A 19,410-nucleotide genomic window follows, 5' to 3' on the forward strand; every position below is an offset into this window, starting at 1 on the left:
CTCAGAGACAGCAACTTGACAGCAGTTGGTTAATGGAAGTGGTTTCAGGTAGACTTTTCCTGAGCACTTACCCTGCTCTAAGGGCTCATTAAATGTTCATCTCTGAAGAGCTTGATTTTTATCCTCATTTTACAGATGGGGCAATCAAAGCTCAAAAGTCACAAAGCTAGCTAGACCCACTTGCTGTGGGTCAGGCTGGGTGACTGCATCTGAAACCAAGCCCAGGGTTAGGTGCTCTGTATGGGGGATAACTGTACTCCCAAGACTCTTCGTTGGCCTTGGTGGCACATCAGGCAATTAAAGGGAAAAAAGATGTCATAAGAACTCAAGACTAGATGCTCTAGGGCAGAAAGAGAGAATGCATGCTGTGTGACAGGGCTTGTGCTGGTGCCTGAACGTCAAGCAGAAGGAAAAATGTGGGCAACGCGCCAGGGGCTGCTGGGGCAGCACAGAAGGCTGCACCTTGGTACTGATGAAGGGCAAAGCTGAGAAAGCTTCTGGGAAGAGGGCACTATAGACGGGAGTCAGTAAGTGGAGGAACGAAACCCGGGGTTTCCATTTCCAGAGGTGGCATAACCTTGGTCTGGCTTCCCATTCTGAGCCTCAGTTTCCTCACCAGTGAACCAGGGACAAGTCTTGCCTCCCAAGCTGGATGACAAGAAAAGCATATAGCACACAGCACAAATTCGCTAAGTGTGCATAAGTGTAAGAAGACGATGCCGGACCCGCACGGAGGCCACATACGCAAGAATACCAAGGGCGCTAACAGCCTCGAAGAAGCCTCACAAGCTCTGCCGCCAGCAACGCTGGGAATGGCGCGCATGCGCCAATTCGTGTCGTCACAGTCACGTGCTGAGGCGTTCGGCACGGGCCGCCAGAGTTAGGCTCTGACTGACAGACCAGCCGACCTGTCAGCGGGAGGCACTCCTCCGAGTGTCGGGCAAAGAGGCTGTTGATTGGGGATATTCTCAGCTGGGGGCGGGTTCTTTGCCGTCCTGGTTACTATGACTCCCGGCCCCCGCCCCCTCGGCTGGCCGCCATCTTGTTGTTGATCCGTACCTAGTGGGCAGCGCCGGGAGCAGGACCGAGTGCCCGGTGCGGGGCCGCTGCTGCGGGGCTCAGCCGCCTGCGCTGCCTGCCAGGGGGCGGGCCGAAACCTGGAGGCCCGGGGGGCCCAGCTCCCGTGGGGAGCCGTGGGCGCCCGCTGCCCGGGCCGGGCCGGTAAGTGACAGGAGCCGGCCCGAAAGACCAGGCTGACGCCGTGGGGTGGGCGGCCGCGGGCGCGGGGTTGGAGCTGGCGCGTGCAGGGTAGGGGCAGCGGCTGAGCAATGCTCGAGCGTCCTGACTGGCCGCCCGTGGAGCCTCCCAGATGTTGTCGCTGAGGCCGTAGGACGGCTTCGGGGTGGAGGTCTGAGAGCCCCGCTCCCAAAGGCCATCCTGCGGGTAGCGGGAAACTAGTTTCTCTGACCGAAATCCTGGGCTTCTCTGACCCTCAGCGCTAATCCGTGTCCACTGCCAGCTTGATGTTCTCCGGGGTCTTGTGTTGCTCCCGAGTGAGCAGTAACGTACCGTTTTTCTTAGGTGTCGCTCCTGCGACTGACTTACAGACCGCTTGAGACTAAGACTAGACAAAACAAGCGAAAGCCCCCGCGAAACGGGCAGGCCAGTGTGACGGCCCTGTGATTCTGGCTGAGCGAAGGCCCTCTGCCCGGCGCCTGCTACCTCTGCTCCTCGGAGCGCACCGTTGTCTTTTACCTGAAGGGCCTGGTTTAACGTCCATGATGCCCGAGTTTTATTTTGGGACATAATTTCTATGATTCTAGACCATCACTTTTTGGAGTTATGGTAAGATCTTCCTCTTTTTGCTCTAGGAGAAAGTGAATATCGTGGTGATGACTTGATTGATTTTATCTCGTAAACGCATATTTTGCCAGTGTAATCAGGAGACAGAGGAAATGTGGGAGTGTTTTAGAATCAGAAAAAAATGAAACTTCTTTTTGTCTTGCGAATGGTGCGGAACTGGCACAATAACTTATAACAGTGTTAATGTATCTTTCCCAATGAAAACAGATCGCCAGGCCCCCTTCCTGTGAGGGTAAGACGGTAGAGACCGCGGGCAAGGTGTGCAGGTCTAGGAAGAGTTCAGAGTGCTTCAAAACACATTTCTTTTTCCCTATGAGCCCTTGGCTCTTCAGCACAGGCTCCTGTATTTGGTCATACAAAAAGCCTGCCTGAGACGGCTAAGAAGTTAAGCAACAATACTTCATACACTTGTGTCAGGATCTTGTCACCACAGAATGTTTAATTTTCAAAGAAACCAGCTCCTTGTTCAGGAGGTTTTCTTGGAGAAGATGCTGAAACCAGAGACAGCTGGTGGCCTGTTACTGTTGCCCTTACATGTGAGAAGAGAGAGAAGTTTAGGGATTAGTCTTTAGGTATTTCATTACCCTTGGGCCATTTTTTGAATCTTGAGTGAGTTTTACTCTTGGTAAGACCAGTATCTTGGACAGTTCTTGACAAGAAAGGAGGGAGATACTAAAATATTTGGAGCTTCTCAAAGTACCTCAAGCTCCCAACCCTGCTTTGAATAACACTTCTTAAATTCCTGCTGTTTTCTGTTTAAAATAACCCTAAGTTAGTTAGGCTCCTAGCCTATTTTGGGTATCTGGCCTCTTGGAGATGTATAAACAGACAGACCCTCTCCTTAGTCAAGTTCATGACGCTAACCTGCATACAATTTTATGGGGTTCACGGGTCCATTAAAGTCCATTCATGGTCTAATCCTATTTTAGAACTGTTGCCCTGAGGAAATAATAGAATATCCAAGAACTTTTATTGCCTTTGTTTAATGCTTTTATTATCTCATGGATATTGATGAGTATTACATGATGCTTGCTTGATTCAGCATATGTTACTACCTAAAGATAGCTAATAGCACTACTTCTGTGCTGGGCATTTTTAAGTGCAAATGAGTAGGAATTTTATAGCCTTCCATTTACTTTAACTTCATATTTAAATAATTCACCTGTAAATGTTAATACTTTTAATTATTATGGGCAACAGACATAATTTACAACTATAGAGATCCTACATCAAAGTCAAGCTGCTACAGACTTGCGGGATGAGATCTGATGTTCTAATGTGGCAGTCAAGGTGCTCCTGCCCAGCTGGCCTCAGCCCGCATCTCTAGGGTTTGTCCTAAACCCCACTAACCAAATGGTTTGATAAACATTCCATACAAAATCATTTACTTACACAAATCCTTTTGCCAGCTTATCCATTGGCTCTTGCTCCTCTTTGGGATACCCTGTGCCTTTAGTTTCACTTCTCTTTTCTCCAGAGTCCAACTCATATCCTTCATACCTTCTTTATGAAACACTCCCAAAACATTCCAGTCCTTGGGGATACTCCACTCCCTCTGAACTGCAGTAGCATTATTGCTCTTATTAAAAAACCAACAGTATATATCTTTTAAGAATAATTGTTTATTTCCTCTGATTAGATCTAATTCCCTTCCTACAGAGACTGTATTTTTGTGTCTTCTTGTACCTCCAAGCAGTAGATGAGGACTAAATGTTTACTAAAATGTGCTAAATTTGTCTGAGTTGGAAACACTCTCTGTAATTAAACAAGGAAATGGAGGAAATGGGCAAGTACAAATGAGGATTTGGTAGCCGTGGATCTCCACCTCCTATCCTGCCTGAAGTGCTTGCACCTGTTAACACTAGCATATTATGGAGGCCCATTCTCATTCTGTAAGAGGCAGAACTTGTTCACAGTGCAGAACTGAAGCCTAAAAATAAAGTAATCCTGCATCTCAGAAAGGGTTTGGTGGCTCACCCCCTTCCTGGCTAAGATGCTAGTTTTGACTCTTGGAAAATAATGTATTGGGTGAACATCACACTGGGTGCTGAGATTGTTAGACTCTCTTCTGGTTGGGTCTTCTCACTGCCGCCTTGGACTGCTGTAAACTGCTGCCAGTAGTATTGCTGCTTGCCCTCCTCCCTTTGCTGCCCTGAGACTGTAAGGAGCAGTGATGGGAAAGGCTGCACAGTGCACTCTATCTCTGGCTTGGGGCAAAGGAGCAGTCAGGCATTTTATATGTTTGTGCCAATGGATCTGTGTTTTTGCCCTGATTTAAAATCAGTTCATTTTACTTATATACTACAGCAGGATTTGAGCAGTTGATTCTGAGTGGGAAAAACTAAGACATCTCGATTCTTATACAAAACATGATAAATCAAGATTCTCATGTTTGCTGCTATTATGGTTTGAAGTTGCATTTATGTAAGAGGCATTACAAATGAGTTTTGATGGGAACATATGTTCACTTCAGTGCTGGATCCCTGTTAGAGACTTTATTTTGTTGAGTGCTTAGAAAATCTGCTGCTGATGCCTTCTGTAAAAATTTTATTTGTGGGTGCTGATTTAGCTCAGTTATTCATGTCTCCTCATTTTGCAGAAGGTGGGCAGGCTAGGGAAGCAGGTCTAGGACTGGACTTCTTTCAAGTCCAAAATGTGATGTCAGGGAATAAGAGCACCTTGAAATCCATAAAAATCTGGGCATGTTATGATTGAATGAACATTTACAGTAAAACAACTATTCTGTAATCAAAAAGTTAATGACAAGTGTTGGTGAGGATTTGGAGAAATAAACAGTCCTTATACCCAGCTGGTGAGAATGTGAGAATGAAAATGATGCAGGCACTTTGGAAAATTGTCTGGCAGTTCTTTAAATGATTAAATGTAGAGCTACCATATGACCCAGCAGTTCCATTCCTAGTTATCTACCTGAGAAAAATGAAAACATATATCCATACAGAGACCTGTATTTGAATGTGTATGGCAGCATTATTCATACTAGTCAAAGGAGGAAACAACCCAAATGTTTATCAACTGATAATGGATAAATAAAATGTGGTGTATACATATGATAGAGTATTATTTAGCAATAAAAAGGAATGAAATACTGATACATACTGTGTCATGGATGAACCTGGAAAAACATGCTAAGTGAAAGAAGTGAGACACAAAAGATCACTTATTATATGATCCCATTTATAGGAAATGTCCAGAAGAGGCAAATCTATAGAGACAGGAAGTAGGTTAGTGGCTTAGTGGTTGCTTAAGGCTTGGGGATGGATGAGAGGATAGGGGAATGATAGGTAAAGGGTATGGGATTTCTTTTTGAGGTGATGAATGTGTTCTAAAGTTGTAGTGATGGTTGCACATGTCTTTTATATACTACAAACCATTGAATGGTACACTTTCAGTGGGTGACTTAATATGTGTGAATTATCTCAAAGCTGTTATAAAGATAACATAATATATAAGAAATGTATATTCACTATTAAAAAAGATAATATATGAATAACATGAAATAAAAATAAAGGATCATTCATAACTTTACTGTTAGTGTTTTATTGTATAGCCATACTTTTTTTCCCTGTGTTTTGTAACTTACAAAAATGAGGTTATGCAATACAATCTGATTTGAACCTTTTTGCAGTCAGCAATATATTATGAACATCTGGGTTGGTAAATGATGTATTTACATCAGGGCTAGCCGGCAGTAGAATGGGGAGGCATGATGTAAGGGCAGAAGTAAGTGGTGGGGACTAGGGTGAACTAGCAAGCACAGGCCTTATTGAAAGGGTCACTGTTTCTTAGTTCTAGCCAATTGTTGTGTTACTAGATTGTGTGATTTTTTTTTTTAAGAAAACCAGAAATCTAGATTTTTATGTGAAATTTCCTGATTTTAGAATTTGGCAATGAATTAAGAAAATTTGAGGGGGAAGGGGGAGGGTATAGCTCAAGTGGTAGAGCACGTGCTTAGCATGCACGAGGTTCTTGGTTCAATCCCCAGTACCTCCATTGAAAAAAAATAAACAAACATAATTATCTCCCCCCTGCAAAAAGAAAGAAAGAAAGAAAGAGAATTTGAGCCACTTCATTGGTCACAGAAAACCCTTTATGAACCAGAAATGGTGAAAAATTTGAATTGCCTGGGGTACGTTCCCAGGTGAGGTGGAACAAGGGGACACTCTACTTTATTGTTTCAACTGTAATACTGGATTTCCCCCACTTTGGGTTGGAAATACTTTCGTATGAAACTACTTTCTGATGAAAGTAGGGTGCTGTGAAACCTTTCGTGAGCCGAAATGGCATGAAGTGGAGAAGCAATTACTTTGGGACACATCTTGCTACAGATGCGCAAAGTAGATCAAGATAAAGCACAGATAGCACAGACAACAGTTCAGAGCTGTGACAGCTTGATGCTGAGATGCTGATTGTAATTCCCAAGGAAGGAGCTTGGCAGTGCCACTCTCTCTGTTCTGGGAGCATGCTACTTCTATAATGGCTCTCTGTAAAACAGATGCTGAATGCTGTTTTCACTTTCTGCCTTTTCATAAAAGTGAAAATGCTCTTTGGGTTTCTTTTGGTTAGTGAAAACAGGTAGGTCTTTCATAAAAGCAAAGTGGTGTAAAGCCAACTTTTTGAAGAGTTGGGGATACCTGTACTGTAAACAGATATCCTTTTTGTGGTCTATTTAATGCCATGTTTTTTCATATTTTTATGCTTTTTATTGGTAATTTTGCTGATAAAAATGGTTCCCAATTATAGTGTTAGAGTGCTGTCTATATTCCTAAGTACAAGAAGGCTGTGAAGCACCTTATGAAGAAAATACATGTGTTAGGTAAGTTTTGTTCAGGCATGAGTTATAGTGCTGTTGGCTGTGAGTTCAGTGTTAATGAATCAACAATATATATTAAATAAAATATCTTTAAACAGAAACATACCTACAAGGTTATATATTGTGTGTATGTGGCTCTGGAAGGTTATGTATTGATTAGTTGGTGAAAATGTTGTGTCCATGGGCTCAAAGAAACTTTGTATTTCCCCTAGGTGCAGTGGCTCATTATTTGCTAACTTGGTGTTTGCAGTGACTTTATAGAACATTACTATGAATAATGAAATTTGACTATATAGTATTTTGTATCGGACTCAGTATGATGTTTTTGAGATTCATCCATTTTGTTGTGTTCCTTTTTATTGCTGAGTAGTATTCCATTTTATGGCCGTATCATTTGCTACTGTCATTTGGGTTGTTTCTGATTTTTGACCTTTATGAATAAAGATGCAGTTAGTATTCTTGTACAAGTCTTTGTACAATTTTTTATTTCTCTTTGATAAATATCTGGGAGTAGAATTGCTCTGACTCCCAGGCTACATTGAGGGACACTGTTTCAGGAAAAGTTGGAGAACAGTTCTATAGGTTCTAGGCCCAGTTTTGTTGTTATTCCTCCCTCATAGTTCTCAGCTCCAAGCTTCGTTTTCTGTTTGTTTTTTTTTCCCCAGGTTTCTGGGTCTACCCATATGGAGCCAAAAACTAATGGATATTCCATTGAGGTGGGAAGTTGGAATAATTAGGAACCATTTGAAGTAGAGACAAGCTTCTACATTGAGGGAGTCTGTTTGCTTTATAACTTAGTTCAGTTACTTGTCTTGTTTCTGAATTTGTTAATTGATGCAGGCTAGGAGGGTACTTGGTCATCCACGGGGTTCACAGGATTCATCCTTCATACCTCTGTAGAGCCTGGCCTTGGTGATTTGTGCCTTTGTAAGGGTGCCCAGTTACCACCATGGGCACTGCAACTTTACACTGTTGGTCATATGTCAGGCATGCTACTTTAAAAAATTGCATTATTATAATTCACATGCAACTTTTCAAACCTTGAGGTGTCCATATCTGATGATCTTCCATGTGTGGTATTTGAAAACCAACACCAACCAGAGTCCTAGCTAAGTGATTTTAATTTCTGGGAGCAGCAAGCAGTGATTTTGGTGATCAGTATTCATCCCTTAAATCCACCCTCCTGTTAAAAATCATTTTTCCACACTGTGTGTTCATAGTTCTGTATGGCATGTTCCATTTTGTTTCATCATTGACTTCTTGTGCCAGTGTTCAGTGACTGGTTTCTTTGTAGCCAAAAACTTGATTATCAGCATCCTCTTTTATAGCTTCTCAAGTTTCTTAATAAAATTGATTAATATGGACCGCTAAAATGATATTTTCTGGGTGTAACATAGGGTGGGTATTTAAGATGAATGAAACTTTCATGTGGGAGTTGATTGAATTGAGAAATTTACTCTTTAAATACTGTTTCTTTAAGAAGGCATTTTATTAAAAATTTCAGGTGTCTATTTTCTTTTCAGTTTACTGTGTTTTTTTCTAGTTTGTTGGTAGAGAAAATCAGTATGTAATACTCCTCTTGCTGTCTTCTAATGGTAGTTTAAGAAGATTCCTCCCCCAAATGATCAGTTTGCCATGTTAAAGTTTTGTTTTCTTTTAAAGTAACTCTTACTGAGTATAAAATAGATGCAATGTGAAGATTTTTTAAACATGTACACACCTAACCCAGATAAAACAACCACCTAGATAAAAAATTAGAACATTCATGTAATTTCACTTTTAAAAAATAGACTTTATTTTTTAGAACAGTGTTAATTAGGTTCATAGCGTAATTGAATGGAAAGTACAAATTTCCCATATACCCCTTGCTCCCACCCATACATATCAGCATTCCATAGCAGAGGTACATTTGTTAACAATTGGCGAACCTACATTGACACATCATTATCACCCAAAGTCTGTAGTTTATGCTAGGGTTCACTCTTTGTGTTGTATGTTCTGAGTTTTGACAAATGTATAATGGCTTCACCATTATAGTATCATACAGAATGGTTTCACTGTCCTAAAAACCCTCTGTGCATCTATTCATCCCTTCCTCTTCCCCAACCCCTAGCAATCACGAATCTTTTTACTGTTGCCATAGTTTTGCCTTTTCTAGATTGTCATGTAGTTGGAATAATACAGTAGGTAGCCTTTTAGATTGGCTACTTTTATTTAGTAATACACATTTAAGGTCTTTTCCTGTCTTTACAGGGCTTGACAGCTGATTTCTTTTTAGTGCTGAATAGTATTCCATTATCTGGATATATCACAGTTTGTTTATCCATTCACCTGTTGAAGGATGTCTTGGTTGCTTCCCAGTTTTGGTAGTTATCAATAAAGCTACTATAAACCTCCATGTAATATAATTTTTAAAAACATTTAACATTTTTCTGTTACAATTTGGTTTTATTTATTTTGGGGGGAGGTAATTAGATTTGTTTATTAATGGAGGTACTCGGGATTGAACCCAAGACCTACTGCATGCAGAGCATGCGGTCTACCACTGAGCTATACCCTCCCCCCCTTAATATAATTTGTTTTTTATACAAAATGGATCTTGATGCTTGTGTTTTTCTAGAATGAAAAGCTTACTCTTTTTAGAGAAGAGTAATATGGTATTTCATATTTGTCATGAATTCAGTCAGATGTTTAGATTCAGAAACTGTTATAAAGTGGGCCAGATAAAGCTTTTCCTTTTTCTACTTTAGCTTTCATCTGATTATCTTCTGTGTGCTTTAGTTTACTCATCTTTTAAATGTAGACAACTTTTCCTTTCCTCCTCAAAGCTTTGCACCCTGGCATGATACCTGGGAAACTTGCCTTTAAGTAGGTAATCATTTTACATGGGAAAATGTAATCTGTGCTGTGAGCAAGGCTTATTTGCTGTATTGGGGTCCTTATTGAAATACTGGCCCTGTGGGCTGCTGAATGTCTACATCTTGGAGCTCTTTGTAAAACTTCTTGATAGTAAAAATTCTTATCAAGAATCTGAGGGTAGGGTGGAAAGGGATAAATTGGGAATTTGAGATTTGCAGATACTAAATAATATATATAAAATAGATAATTAAGTTCATATTGTATAGCACAGGGAACTATTCTCAATATCTTATAGTAACTTACAGTGAAAAAGAATATGAAAACGAATATATGTATGTTCACCTATGACTGAAGCATTATGCTGTACACCAGAAATTGACAGATTATAAACTGACTATACTTAAATAAAAATATATATACAAAAAAGAATATGAAGAGGAATATATATGAATAGCTGAATCACTATGCTGTATATCACAAATTAACCTTGTAAACCAACAAGGTTGGTTTTATATTTCAATTAAAAGATAAAAATGCAAAAAAAAATCTGAGGTTTAATGAGAAAACACTTGTAAAGTATCGTGAGTTACTTTTAGGTAAATGCAGTTAGAGGTGATAAAAACAAATCAAAACTGATTTCCTTTAAAGAGTTTATCTTTTCAAGTATAAGACTTTAGTTAGGATCATACCATTGAACATAGCAGTTTTTCTTTTTTTTAACCCTAGTGTGATTGATTTGATTGACTGATTGATTTACTGAAGTATAGTCAGTTACAGTGTGTCAATTTCTGGTGTACAGCACAATGTCCTAGTCTTGCATTTACATACATATATTTTTTTCATTAAAGATTATTACAAAATATTGAATATAGTACCCTATGCTATACAGAAGAAATCAGTTTTTTTAAATCTATTTTTATATATAGTGGCTAACATTTGCAAATCTCAAACTCTCAAATTTATCCCTTCCCATCCCCTTCCTCCAGTAACCATAAGATTGTTTACTATGTCTGTGAGTCTGTGTCTGTTCTGTAGGTGAGTTCATTAGTGTTGTCTTTTTTTCTTGTTTTAGATTCCACATATGAGTGATATCATATGGTATTTTTATTTCTTTCTGGCTTACTTCACTTAGAATGACAATCTCCAGATCCATCCATGTTGCTGCAAATGGCATTATTTTATTATTTTTTATGACTGAGTAGTATTCCATTGTATAAATATACAACCACTTCTTTATCCAGTCATCTGTCTTCCTAAAGCAGAATGTACCAGGCAGGGCTTCTTGGACCCTTAAGGATGTTAACTTGGCTGTTTATGGTGTTGTATTACTTTTCATTTGTCAAATTGTGAATAAGCAGAGCTATATGGATTTTATGTAGGTAATACAATTTCTCATTTTGGGTCTGTGCCACTTAGCCTTTTCAACTCATTGAAACAACTGTCAGGATCCATTCAGGAGACAGAAATCACACAGTAATTTAAACAGGTTAACAGATTAGAGTAAGGATGGATTGACTAGTAAGGAGTTGAGTGAACTCTAATATAGGAATAGCATATATAGGAATAGCCACTACCTCTAGGGCTGATAGAGTGCTTAAGGAAGATGCCCTTCTAGGACCGAGACCAATATCTTGTTAGAGGAAAGGGTGGCCATCCCTAAGTGGATGGCATAGAAAGTCACTGTGGTACTACACTGCCAGAACATGTTAGAAATTTGCCCTCTAGAGGTTGCTGGAAGTGTACCTTCTCGGATGATGGAGAATGCCATTTATGAAGAGGTGTTTTGCTGGAACCACTCTGCCACAAAACTGCCTGAGTGAGGTGTCAAAGGAAGCTACTGGCCACTGAGTGCAGCTGACCACTATGCTTTGTGGGAGTCAGGCACCCAGCAGTTGCCAGACACTGGGGGAGCTGACTGGCAGGGGCCTGGGGAGAGGAGCATACTGGAATTATGTAGAGAAGCGTCTTCTTTTTAAAGTGTCTCTCCAGTGTCTTCTACTGAAAGTTTAACATCAACTGGCAAAGGGAAAATATTTAATGGGTTCAGCTCCATTTTTGCGGGACAGGCAATGAAGTTCAGGCTTGGAACCAAGAGGTAATACATTGATAACTGGTAAGCTGCTGTTTTTCAGAGTTACAACACATTATTAGTAATTTGATAAGTATTTTCTCAACAGAATGCCCTTGTTACCACCATCTATGTTTCCAGTTTGTTTTCTTTAATATAGTGATTCATTTTAAACTGCTGTTCTGTTCTAGCTGGAGACCACCTCTGATTTTTTTTCACCATAGATTAGTTAGGCCTGTTCTAAAATTTCATAGAAATAGAATAATACCATATGTACTCTTGTATAGGACTTCTTTCACACAGTATACTGTTTAGGGAACTTACCCGTGCTGTTGTCTGTATCATTAGTTCATTCCTTTTTGTTGCTGTGAAGTATGTCATTGCATGAACATTCCAGTTTGTTGATCTGTTCTATTGATGGACATCTGAGCTGTTTCCAGTGTTTGACATATGAATAAAGGTTCTGTGAACATTTTTGTACAGGTGTTTCTGGGGACCATACACATTGATTTCTCTTGAGGGGAATTGAATTGCTGGATGATAGGGTAGATGTATGTCTAGTTTTGTAAGAAATTTTTGTACCTTTTCCAAAATGATTTTACCATTTTACATTCCCACCAATAGTGTATGAGAGTTATGATTGTTCCATATCCTCAGGAACATTTAGTGTGTTTTTAAATTTTAGCCATTTTTGTGAAAGTGTTGTGATATCTTGTGGTTTTAATTTGCAGTTACCTGATTACTAATGATATTGAGCACTTGTGTCTGTACTTAATGGTCATTTGTATACTTCCTTTGTGAAGTACTTATTCAAATCTTCAGCCCGTTAAAAAAAAAAAGGAACTGTTAACTTGTTTGTTAGTGTGTTTTAGGAGATCTTTATATATACTGAATACCAGTCAGATACATGTTTGTGAATATTTTCTCTCAGTACATCGTGGTTTGCCTATTTATATTGTTATTAGTATATTTTAAAGATCAGAAGTTTTCAGTTTTATTGAAGTCTGATTTATCAGTATTTTCTTTTATGGTTATTGCTTTCTGTGTCCTGTTTGAGGAACCGTTGCCTATCTCTAAGTGTTGGAGGTTTCGCCTGTGTTTTCACCTAAAAGGTTTACAGTTTTAGCTTTTACGTTTAGGTCTTTGATCCATCTTATATTAATTTTTATGTATTGTGTAAGCTCGACGTTGAGGTTTATCCCCCCAACCCCCTATATGGATATCTTGTTGTCCCGGTACCAGCACCATTTGCTGAAAAGGCTTGTGTATTTGTTACCTATTTAATAACTCTAAAACTTAAACAGCAAACATTTATTGCCTCAGTTTCTGAAGATCAGAAATTCAAGAGCAGCTTAGTGTGTTGGTTCTGGCTCATAGTCTCTCATAAAGTTACATTTTGGATGTCTTCTGGGGCTACTAATACTGAAGGTTTGCTTGGAGTTGGAGGGTCTTTTTTCCAAGATGACTTCCATGGCTTTTGGCAGGAGGCCTCAGTTACTTGACAAGTTGGCTCTCTGAGTATCCTCATAGTATTCAGTTATCTCCTCCAGATTGAACTATCCAAGACAGGAAGGAAGAAGCCCATTGTGACCTAGTCACAAACTGTCATTTCTGCCATATTCTGTTTGTTAGAATCAAGTCATTAAGTTCATCAAGGGGAGAGGAGGGCTGTGCCTTTTAGCAGAAGGATTGTTGAAAAATTTGACATAGTTTAAAATTACGATAACTTACTTTCCCCATTTGTTTGCTTTAGCACTTTAGTCAAAAAACAGTTGACTGTATATATATGGGCCTAGTTCTTGGATCTCTATTTTGTTCCATTAATCTGTTTGTTTATCTGTATGCCAGTAACCCACTGCTGTAGCTTTATAGCAGTTCTTGAAGTCAGGTAGTGTAAGTCGTCCAACTTTATTCTTTATCAAAATTGATTTGGATATTTTAGGTTCTTTGTATTTCCATATACACTTTAGAATGAGTTTGTCAGTTTCTGTGAAAATGTCTGCTGATGTTGTGGTTGGGATTTCATTGAATCTATAGATTCATTTAGAGAGAATTGACATCTTAACAATATTGAAAATTTTAATCCATGTATGTGTTATAGATCTCTATTTATTTAGATCTTACTTAATTTTTGTGCATTGTTTGTTTTCAGTGTTGAGGTCTTTCACATAATTTGTTAAACTTGTTCCAAGATATATAACATTCTTTTAATGCTATTGTAAAGGAATTATTTTTTGTCAATATTATTTTTTATTGAAGTACTGTTTATGTACAATATTATATTAGTTTCAAATGTACAGCATAGTGATTCAGTATTTTTACAGATTATACTCCATTAAATGTTATTACAAGGTACTGGCTATAATTCCCTGTGCTATGCTAAGTATATCCTTGTTGCTTATCTATTTTATGCATAGTAGTTTGTATCTCTTAATCCCATACTCCTAATTTACCCCTCCCTTCCTTCACCCCTTTGGTAACCATTGTTTTGTTTTCTATATTTCTACATTTGTATATTGTGTTTCTGCTTTGCATATATGTTCATTTGTATTATTCAGATTCCAGATATAAGTGGTATCATACAGTATTTGTCTTTCTCTGACTTATTTCACTAAGCATAATATTCTTTAGGTCCATCCATGTTGCTGCAGATGGCAGAATTTCATTCTTTTTTATGGCTGAGTTAATTTCTCTTATATGTATTTCACATCTTCTTTATCCAGTTGTCCGTTGATGGGCACTTTGGTTGCTTCCATATCTTGGCTATTGTAAATAGTGCTGCTGTGAACATTGGGGTGCATGTATTTTTTTTTCTTTTTTTTTTTTTTTGTTGGGGTGCATGTATCTTTTCAAATTAGTGTTTCCATTTTTTCCAGATACAAACCCAGGAGTGGAATTGCTGGATCATATGATAGTTCTGTTTTTAGTTTTTAGAGGAACCTCCATACTGTTAAATGAATTTTTTTTAATTGTAAAATGCACACAACATGAAGTGTACCATTTGAACTATTTTTAAATGTACAATGCAGTGGTATTAAGTATATTCATAATGTTGTGTAACCATTATCACTGTTTCAGGAACTTTTTTCATCATCTCAAGTAGAAGTTCTGTACCCATTATACAGTAACACCCCATTCTCCACTCCCTCTACCCCCTTACAATCTCTAATCCACTTTCCATCTCTGTGAATTTGCCTCTTCTAGATGTTTCATCTAAATAGAATCATAAATTTTTCTTCCTTTGGTGCCTGGCTTGTTTTACTTAGCATAGTGTTTTCTGGGTTAATTCATGTTATAGCATGTATCAGAATTCCATTCCTTTTAATGACTAAATAATGTTCCTGTGTGTGTGTGTGTGTGTGTGTGTGTGTGTGTGCGCGTGTGTGTGTGTATACACCACATTTTATCTATGCATTCATCTGTTGATGGATATGGATTGTATTCACTTTTTGGCTATTGTGAATAATGCTGCATGAACATTGGTATATAAACATTGGTTTCAGTTTTTTTGGGTAGGAGTGGAATACCTAGGAGTGGAATTGCTGGATCATATAGAAATTCTCTGTTTAATTTTTTGAGGAACCACCAGAGTCTCTTTAACAGTAACTGTACCATTTTACATTCCTACCAGCAGTGCACAGTGTTCCAGGTTCTCCACATTCTCACCAACTTTTGTTATTTCCTGGTTTTTGATAAGAGCCTTTCTAGTGGGTGTGAAGTGGTATCTCATTGGGCCTTTGATTTGCAATTCTCTGATGACTAATGATGTTGAGCATCTTTTCATGTGCTTATTAGCATTTGTGTATTTTCTTTGGAGAAATGTCTAGTTAAGTCCTTTGATCATTTTTTAATTGGGTGGTTTATTTATTTATTTTTTGTTAAGTTGTAGGAGTTCTTTGTGTATTCTGGATATTAATCCCTTATCGGATGTGTGATTGCAGGTATTTTTTCCCATTCTGGGAGTTATCTTTTCATTCTCTTGGTAGTGTTTTTGATAAATACAAGTTTTTAATTTTGATTAAGTCCAGTTTATTTTTTGCTTTCTTGCCTGTGCTTTTGTAATATCCAAGAAATCATTATCAAATCCAAGGTCATGAAGTTTTTTTTTTCCCTGTGTTTTGTGCTAAGAGTTTTATAGTTTTAGTTCATAAGTTAGGTCTGATACATTTTGTTAATTTTTCTATATGATATGTATATAATGGTCCAACTTCATTCTTTTTCATGCAGCTGTTCAGTTTTCCCAGCACTATTTGTTGAAAAGACTGTCCTTTCCCCTTTGAATGTTATTGGCACCCTCACCGAAAATCATTTGATCATATATCTTAGGATTTATTTCTGGGCTTTTCATTCTGTTCCGCTGGTCTCTGTGTCTGTCTGTATGCTAGTACCATACTGTTTGGATTATTGTAGCTTTTCAGTAAGTTTTAAAATCAGGAAATGTGATGTTTCCAACTTATTCTTCAAGAATTTTGGTTATTCATGGTCCCCCTAGAGATTTGATATGAATTTCTGGATGGGTTTTTCTATTTCTGCAAAAACTGCCATGGGAATTTTGATAGTGATTACAAACTTTGTTAGTAGATCTCTTTGGGTAGTATTTGTCATTTAACAATATTAAAAATCTTCCAATTTACCAAAATAGGATGTCTTTCCATTTATTTAATTCTTTAATTTCTTTTAGCAGTGTTTTGATGATTATGGGATATCTATCCATTTACTTAGTTCTTTAATTTATTTCAGCAATGTTTTGTGTTTTCACAATAGAAGTCTTTCACCTCCCTGGTTAAATTCATTCCTCAGTATTTTTATTCTTTTTGATACTATTGTAAATGTTACTGTTTTCTTAAATTCCTTTTCAGATTGTTCATTGCTAGTGTATAGAAATGCAACTCTTCTGTGTATTGATTTCGTATCCTATGGATTTGCTGAATTCATTTATTAGCTGTAATAGTGGTTTTGTTTGAATGTGTGTAATTTTAGGAGTTTTTAACAAAAAATCATGTCATCTGCCAATATTACTTTTTCCTTTCCAATTTGAATGCCTTATTCCTTTTTCTTTCTTAATTGTTTTGGCAAGGACTTCCTTTGTAATTTCTTCGACCTATTGATGGTTTAAGGTGTATGTTAATTCCTACATATTTGTGAATTTTCCAGTTTTAAAAAATTTCTAGTTTAATTCTGTTGTGATTTAAAAAGATACTTTGTATTATTTCAGACTTTTAAAATTTATCAAGACTTGTTTTCTGGCCTAATATGAGATGTATCCTGGAGAATGTTCTGTGTGCACTTGAGAAGAATATGTATTTTACTATTATTGTGTTGAATATTCATATATGTCTGTTAGGTCTAATTGGTTTATAGTGTTCAAATCTTCTGTTTCCTTGTTGATACTCCATTGTGTTTTGATATTGTTCTGTCCATTTCTGAATGTGGGATTTTGAAATCTCCAACTATTCTGGAAAAATTGTGTTTTTCCCCTTTCTATGCTATCAATTTTTACTTCATGCATTTTTTGGCTCTGTTATGTGCAGATATGTTACAACTGTTATTTCTTCTTGCGTATTTAACTTTTTGTTGATATTTAATATCCTTTCTGTCTTGTAACCTTTTATAATTTAAAGTCTGTTTTGTCTGCTGTTAGCATAGCCATCTCGGCTCTCCTTTGATTAATATTTGCATGGAACATCTTTTTTTATCCTTTTACTTTTAACCTCTTTATGTCTGTATTTCTCACGTAAGTATGTTGTAGGCAACATACAGATGAATCTTTTTTTCAAAGTCCATTCTGCTAATCTCTGCCTTTCAATAGGAGAGTTTAGCCCATTTATATTTAATGTGATTACTGATAAAGGAGTTACTTCTCCCATTTATCTGTTTGCTTTCTGTATGTTTTATATGTTTGTTCCTTGATTCCTCCATTACTGACCTTTCAAAAAATTTAGTTGATTTTTTTTGTAGTGTATCATTTTGATTCTTTCTTTTCTGTATATTTAAGTTATTTTTATTAGTAGTTATCTTGGAGATCAAAATTAACATCTTAATGTGATAACCTAGTTAGTTTATACAAACACTTTGCTCCTATAAATCTCTGTTGCTCCCTCTATTTATTTATATGTATGTATATATTTGAGATTACATTTTTATACACTGTATGCCTGTTAACATAGATTTGTAAGTAGTTTTATGCATTTGTCTGTTAAATCATGTAGGAAAAAGAAAGAAGTTATAAACCATACAAAATGTACAGTAATACTGGCTTTTGTATTTATCTATGTAGTTATGTTTATCAGCATTGTGTATTTTTTCTTATGGCTTTGAGTTGTCCTTTCATTTTAGCCTGAAGGACTCCCTTTAGCATTTCTTATAGGACAAGTCTACTGGTAATTAGTAATGTACTTCTTTAGCTTTTGTTATTTGGATATATCTTAATTTCCCCTCCGTTCTTGAGGGATAGTGTTGCTAGATATGGAATTCTTGGTTGACAGGTTTTTTTTTTCCTTCAGGATTTTAAATGTGTCATCCCACTGCCTTCTAGAGGATTCTGAGAAGTCAGCTGTTAATCCTATTGAAGATCTTTTATATATTGCTAGTTGCTTCTTTCTTGCTGCTTTAAGTATTCTCTCTTTGTCTTTGGATTTCAACAGTTTTATAGTGTGCTTTTGTTTTATAATATGTCTTGGTGTGAGTCTCTTTGAGTTGATCCCACTTGCCCTTTTGTTAGGCTTCTTGGATAAGTATATTCATGTCTTTCCTTAGATTTTGAAAGCTTTCGGCCATTATTTCTTCAAATATTTTTTCTGCTCTTTTACCTCTCGTTTTGAAACCCCTGTAATGCATATATTGTTACATTTGGTGTTGTCCATCAGGTCCCTAAGACTCTACCTTTCCTTACTTTTGTTTCTTTTTGCCTCTCAGATGGAATAATTTCAATTGTCTTATCTTCTGGTTCACTGGTCCTTGTTATGTGTGCTCAGATCTACTGTTGAACACCTCTAGTGAGTTTTTCATCTCAGTTATTGTACTTTTCAGCTGCAGAATTTCTGTTTAGTTCCTTTTTATAATTTCGTTCATACATCGTTTTCCTGAATTCCTTTGACCATGGTTTCCTTTAGCTCATTAAATGTACTTCAGACAGTTGATTTAATATCTTTAACTAATACTAATTTAGTGTCTTTGCTTCCTCACGGTGTTTTGTTTTTGGTTTTGGTCAAAGTTTCCTTTTCTTGTGAATGGGCATTGATTTTCTATTTCTTTAATTTTTTGTTTATAAATTTTTAGGTTTTTAAGTATTTTGTTAAAATGACATTTGAGTATTTTGTTGTGGTAACTTTAGAAATCCTGATTCTCCCACTCCTCAAGGATTGCTAATTTTTGCTCACTGAATGCTAGAGCCTTCCATTTGTCTTTTCCAGACAAGTTTTGGAAATGTGTGTTCCTTCTTGTATGTGGTAATTGAAGTTTCTGTTCAGTTATATCTGCAGTTAGACAGTGACCTGATAAAGATTTCCTTTAATGTCTGGCTCCCAAAAGGAGGAAAAATAAAAACAAGTACTGTTCTCTTAAATTCCCTGGAAGCTGCTTTGGCCTGTGGGTATTGAAACAATGGTCACTAGCCTCTGCCTGCTCCTCAGTGATCAAAAGCAGCCATCATCAATTAGGACTTACAACCTCGATGTTTGGAGGACAAGGTCTTTCTTGTGTTCACCCTAGCCTCCAGCAAGCTACACCAGGAATGAGGGTAGCCATCCCACTGTTGCTTGCTGGGAGTTGGATAGCTGCTTCACAGAAG

General features: G+C 37.5%; 1 protein-coding gene across 2 annotated transcripts in view; it reads left to right on the plus strand.

Moving 5' to 3' along the window:
* The first annotated feature begins 1,001 nt into the window (after window positions 1-1,001).
* Window positions 1,002-19,410, plus strand: part of IP6K1 (inositol hexakisphosphate kinase 1) — a 62,218-nt gene continuing 43,809 nt past the window's right edge. The window contains exons 1-2 of one of the 2 annotated variants that reach the window (XM_064496536.1): window positions 1,040-1,221; window positions 1,582-1,845. The gene's annotated coding sequence lies outside the window, so the exon portion shown is untranslated. Of the gene's footprint in view, window positions 1,222-1,581; window positions 1,846-19,410 lie in introns of both variants that reach the window. The other variant, XM_031470335.2, reaches the window with a different exon arrangement.

This window comes from Camelus dromedarius, chromosome 17, assembly GCF_036321535.1.
Source record: "Camelus dromedarius isolate mCamDro1 chromosome 17, mCamDro1.pat, whole genome shotgun sequence".
In the NCBI taxonomy this organism is placed as follows: domain Eukaryota; kingdom Metazoa; phylum Chordata; class Mammalia; order Artiodactyla; family Camelidae; genus Camelus; species Camelus dromedarius.